The sequence below is a fragment of the Emys orbicularis genome, chromosome 12, assembly GCF_028017835.1.
Source record: "Emys orbicularis isolate rEmyOrb1 chromosome 12, rEmyOrb1.hap1, whole genome shotgun sequence".
Lineage (NCBI taxonomy): Eukaryota > Metazoa > Chordata > Testudines > Emydidae > Emys > Emys orbicularis.
The window spans coordinates 55999066-56005081 of NC_088694.1; the positions used below are offsets into that span (position 1 = coordinate 55999066).

The following is a 6016-nucleotide window of genomic DNA, read 5'->3' on the forward strand; positions in this document are numbered from 1 at the left end:
TAGGATTAATTGGGACTCCTGGGTTCTAACCCCAGCTCTGGGAGAGGAATGAGGTCTAATGGGGTAGAGCAAGGGAGGTTGGGAGTCAGGGCTCCTGCATTCTGTTCCCTACTCTGGGAAGGGATTATGGGGTTGGGGCTGTCTTGATGGGGGTCTCAACAAGATAAGTAGCCATTGAAACAGCATTTTCACCAGCTAAAGATCTGGGTGGGTAGAGACCTTTGCACCTGCAAAAGAAGCACAAAATAGTTGGCTGTGTTACAAGACTGCTCTGTAAATGCAGGATCCCTGTCTGTAAGTGGCTGTTTGCATTGTTGTTGTAGCTTCGTACCTTCCCCAGACCTGAAGAAGAGCTCTGTGTAGCTAAACAGCTTGTCTCTTTCACCAACAGAAGTTGGTCCAATAAAAGATATTTTACCTCTTCTGCCTCATCTCCCTGCATGTAGATCGTTCGTTATTAGACAAGGTGCAGGTAGATGGTGCTCAAGGACACATAGTGTAGATCCTGGCCTTTGTAGGACCAATCAGACGCCCCATTACAGCGTGTAAATGGTTTATCATGGGCAAGCTGTGACTCAGGAGACCAGGATTCCACTCCCAGCTCAGCCGTAGGCTCTGTGGGTGGCCACTGGGAATTTCAAAGGCGCCTCAGGGAGTAATGAACCATGACGGGGTGCACCAGGCCTTTGTGGCCCTCTGCTGAGTCCTCAGTTCCTGCCTAGAAAAGCTGCACAGACACAGCCAGCCAAAGCCCAGTAGGCTCAGATAAAAGGAGCGGCAGGACCTTGCTGGGAGCAGAGGGGTGACGATGGGGGCTCTGCTGTGGCTGCATTTGCTGGCCCTGGGAACGAGAGGACCTGAGAACAGGAACCCGAAGGTAACAGGTGGAGGTGAAGTGACTGAGTGGGAAGAGGCAGTGGGAAGCAGCAGCCAGTTAAAGGGAGCAGGACATGGCGGCTGGGAAGAGGGTCCCTGGCCGGGAACCCAGAGTGATGGGTGGCCCAGGTTCTTCCACTGTCAAAGTGGCCTAAGCCCCAACACAGGGACAAGTCTCCTTTAGAAGCCTGAGCCCAGGGCGGGATCTAAAAGGTCCAGCAACCGGGCTGAAGACCCTGGCGAGGGCAGACAGTTTGATGGACTCTTTGCTACTCGGTAGCAGGTCCGTTTTTTCACCGTGTGACTTGACCGGAGGGCTGAGCCACGGAAGACCTGCCAAGAGGGGTCGGTAACCTGGCAGGGGGGTCAGGAGCAGAAAAAAGATTGCAGGACCACACACAGCCACCAGGAGGCACTCAGGAGGTGGGTGACCCCCTCCCAGGAGTGCCGGTCCTTTGAGCCATTTTGAGAGTCTCAAACTTAATGTGTCTGGTCCTCAGCCTGGGAAGTGGGGGCAATAACCCTTCCCTACCTCACAGCCATGAGGATAGATTCACTGGTGTGAGTGGGGAGGAGGGGCATAGAGGAATCAGCGAGATGCACGCTCTCAGAGTCTCCTGCCCTTGCTTGCCTTAGCTCACACAGATGCCAGGAAGAAGGACCTTTGAAATAGGAGATCTGGGCGGGAATTCTCTGGCCAAGCATTGTTGTGGTTTTTGTTGGAAATGCCAATTCAGCAAAACTAAAACTGCTCGCGAACTGGTTTGGGGTTCAATGGAACACTCAACTCAAAGCATGTTTGGTTAGAGATGTTTCAAAGATGGCCAAAGCCTCGTTTAACACTGTCAAACCAGAAACTTTTGGGGGGTTGAGTCAAAATGACTTCATTTTGAAATTGTAGTAAATATACACTACAAATGTTTAAAAGGAAAGATGGTTAAAATAGAATAAACATGGTGAAATTATCTAAAAACATTTTTTTTAATTCTCCCAAACTGAATTCCCCCCCCCAAATTTTTAGTTCATACATTTTTTTGAGATTTCGACCCTTCATCCCGACTCATAACAGGAACAATTTCTGAATGTCAAACCTTTCCATGGGATGGGAAAACCATCTCCCGCCCTCGTATAGTCTGGCAGACATGCACCTTGGGGTCTGCTCATTACAACTAAGAGTCAAAGTGAATTTTCTCAGTGTAAAAAGACATAGGGGCAGTAACTCCTATGGCGCTTTGGCGAATTACACCAGCTGGGGCTATGACCTGCTTTACGTTAGAGCTGCCTCTGTAACTAGGATGTAATTAACTAATTTAGAATTTAGCCAGGAAATGTAGCCAAACACCATGATTAGTGACCCCAAGTACTGTGCTTGCAGCTGCGGTCAGCATTGACTCTCAGGAGACAGGTTTCAGAGTAGCAGCCGTGTTAGTCTGTATCCGCAAAAATAACAGGAGTACTTGTGGCACCTTAGAGACTAACAAATTTATTAGAGCATAAGCTTTCGTGGGCTACAACCCATCCGAAGAAGTGGGTTGTAGCCCACGAAAGCTTATGCTCTAATAAATTTGTTAGTCTCTAAGGTGCCACAAGTACTCCTGTTATTTTCTCAGGAGACAGCACCCCCTGCTGAGCCCCCCAAGACCCCTCCCTGTAGCATAGCGCCCCCAGCTGCCCTCCTGGGACATGGGGGTCAGCAATGACTCAGAGAGAACAGGGTTATCTACTGAACCCCCCACCATCCTCCCAGCAACACAGTGCCCCCCTAGGAGCTTGCTGGGACCAGGGCCGGTGCAACCCATTAGGTGACCTAGGCGGTCGCCTATGGCACCAACATTTGGGGGGCCGCATTTCGGGTCCTTCCGCAGCAACTGCGGCGGTGGGATCTTCGGCCACCCCGGTCGTCGGCGGCATTTCGGCGGAGGGAGCTGGGGCAGGGGGGCGCGGGGAGGGCCACTTGCAGCAAGTAAGGGGGGCGGCATGCAGGGGAACTGCTCCCTGCCCCAGCTCACCTCTGCTCCGCCTCCTCCCCGAGCACGCTGCCCCCGCTCTAATTCTCCTCCCCTCCCAGGCTTGCGGCACCAAACAGCTGATTGGCGCTGCAAGCCTGGGAGGCACCAAACAGCTGATTGGCGCTGCAAGCGGGAGAAGTGGAGCAGCGACGGCGTGCTCGGGGAGGAGGCGGAGCAGAGGTGAGCTGGGGTGGGGAGCTGCCGCGGGGGGGGCGCCTCAGGTCGGAGGGGAGGGTGGAGAGCTACCGCGGGGAAGGTGCCTCAGGGCGGAGGGGGGGGTGGGGAGCTGCCGCAGGGCTCGGGGAGGAGGCGGAGCAGAGGTAAGCTGGGGTGGGCAGCTGCCGCACGGCTCCCCGGGCCGGGGGGAGCTGCCATGGGGGGGCGCCTCAGAGCGGGGGGGGCGGGGAGCTGCCGCAGGGCTCGGGGAGTGGGGAGGTCTCAAGGTGGAAGTTTCGCCTAGGGCGCGAAACATCCTTGCACCGGCCCTGACTGGGACACTGGGCTCCGGACTGACTCCAAGCAAAGCGCACATCCTAGTGGGTAACCCACTCCAGTCTCTGACATACAGCATCTCCTAGCAGATCCCTGGGCTCCGGACTGGCTCAGAATGGGAGGCCACGCCTGAACTATCAGGGAGAGCAGTTTTCTGTGAGAATTGCTTCATTAAATGAAGCAAATGCCAGACCTTCAGTCCATTGTGAGCACCAGACGCAACCTGTTCTAGCACGGCCACAGACTCTCCTCTCTAATGAAATCTATGAGCTAGCTCCTTCGCTTTGCCTCGAACAACAATTCTAATAAGGCCCATTGGAGTTTGCCAAAGGGAAGGCACCATTATGTTCTTAAAAACACAGCCAATGTCAACAGTTTAACACTGATGTAGCCGCAAGTGACCCGGGGAGTGAAATACGCCAGGGGGAAAAAAGAGAGAGCGCAGGGAGGGTGCAAGGTTATAAGAAGCTGCAGGGAGAAAGGACACATCAGAGCTGAAGAAGAAACTAAACAGAGCAAAGAAACGATTCACAGAAATAGAGAAACAGTCTGCTCGGATGAGCACCAGCCGGGTCTCCCACAGTGCCTGCTACCAGCTGCGTCAGAGGCAGGGGCAAGGACCCTGAAGTGGGCAACTCTGGGCTAATCTCCACAAGAAAGTTTCCCCTTAAGCTCTTTCAGTCTGAGGTTGGTGTCACGTGGAGGACGAAGCTTTCTTCTGTGTGAAGAGTTGGGTCAGGGAGATGTAAAGGGCTGAAGAGAGACCTCAGGGCATGGCAGTGAGCAGGTGAGAATGGCTTAGCACCACAGCTGGGACACACAGCCAGGCACTGTGTCCAGATGTGTAGATTCATAGACTGATAAATTTTTAAGACCGGAGGAGACCAGCATCATCATCTAGTCTGATCTTCTGGATACCACAGAATGTCAAGCCTAATAACTCATGTCTGACAAACTCCTGTCTTCCACAAAGGCCACCGTGACTCGAAGACCTCAAAAGACAGAGAACGCCCTGCTTCCCTGCAGAGTTTTCCCACGACTAATCACCCTCATGCTTATCAATGTGGGCTTTGTTTTTTCATTTGAATGTGTCTCTGTTTAACTCCAGGGATCTAATCCTGGATGTGGGAGTGGAGAGAGGTCCTGTGAGCTAGAGTTGGGGAGCCTGGAGCCAGGACTTCAATGCAGGCTCTGGGAGCAAACGGGATTCAGTGGGGGCTGGGAGTCAGCACGTGTAGGTTCATTTCCCATCTCTGGGATGGGAAGTGGGGTCTGCAAAGATCACCCATCGTTCTCCCTTGGTTAATCATTAACACCCGGCATTCACTTGCAGGGACACAGACCAAGTGAATGGTGTGTAGGTACCGATCCTAGCTGACCTATTTCATCCTGGTGAGGCTCTCGTACCCCACAGAGCTGTGGGTGCCCTTGTTCCTCTTCTTCCTCCTCATCTACCTGTTGACGCTGTGCGGGAACCTGCTCATCCTGCTGGCGGTGGTCCGGGAGCGCCGGCTGCACGAACCCATGTACTGGTTCCTCTGCCACTTGTCCTTCCTGGACATGACGGTCTCCTCGGTGGTGGTGCCCAAGGTGGTGGCCGGCTTCCTGTTGGGCGGCGGGGCCATCTCCTTCCATGGCTGCATGGCCCAGCTCTTCTTCTTCCACTTCCTGGGCTGCACCGAGTGCTTCCTCTACACGGTCATGGCCTACGACCGCTTCCTGGCCATCTGCAAGCCACTGCGCTACAGCGTCATTATGAACCGCAGAGCCTGCCTGTGCCTGGCAGCGGGGACCTGGCTAGGGGGCTCCGTAAACTCCACCATACAGACTGTGCTCACCTTCTGGCTGCCCTACGGCTGGGGGAACCACGTGGACTCCACCTTCTGTGACATTCCGGCTGTGCTGAAGCTGGCCTGCGGGGACACAGCGCTCAACGAGCTGGTGACATTTGTCGACATTGGCTTCCTGGCTGTCACCTGCTTCCTGCTGAACCTGACGTCCTATGTCTATATTGTCTGGGCCATCCTGAGGATCCACTCCGCTGAGGGCAGGCGTCGGGCCTTCTCCACCTGCGTGGCACATATCACCGTGGTGATGACCTACTACGTGCCCCTGGTCTTCATCTACCTGAGGCCGGGGTCCCAGCACCCGTGGACAAGGTGGTGGGTGTATTCTACACCACGGTGACCCCGCTTCTCAACCCCTCATCTACACACTGAGGAATAAGGAGATGAAAGATGCCCTCATGAGACTGGGGGGCAGGAGACTGGCTGTGCCCTGAGTAGTGATCTATCCTGCCTTCAGCAGGAGCTGCCTGAGGACTGGACAGGAGAGAGGGACTTGGACTGGGCGATTCTGGACTCCTGGGTTCTAGCTAGGGTCTGAAGGACTGCGGTCTGCCAGGGTGGAAGATGGGTGGCACCTGGTAAGCTTAGCAGGCGTGTCAGCTGTTTATTTTTAATTATGATTGTTGTATGTTCTCTCTGTAATGCTAAACTTAATGGACTGTGTGAAATCTGGCTGATCCCTGGTCATTCTTGTCCTTGTCCCTGAGAAGGAGCAAACCACAGGTGCTGGAGTAAGCTCAGATCCGTGGAGATAGTCACAGTAAATTGCGGGGGGGTGGAGGGGTTCAAGCT

The 6016-nt window shown here is 54.2% G+C and overlaps 1 pseudogene; it reads left to right on the forward strand.

Annotated features, from left to right (window-relative positions):
• Nucleotides 1-4727: 4727 nt before the first annotated feature.
• LOC135886721 (olfactory receptor 10G6-like) lies at nucleotides 4728-5564 on the forward strand (annotated as a pseudogene).
• The last annotated feature ends 452 nt before the right edge of the window (nucleotides 5565-6016 follow it).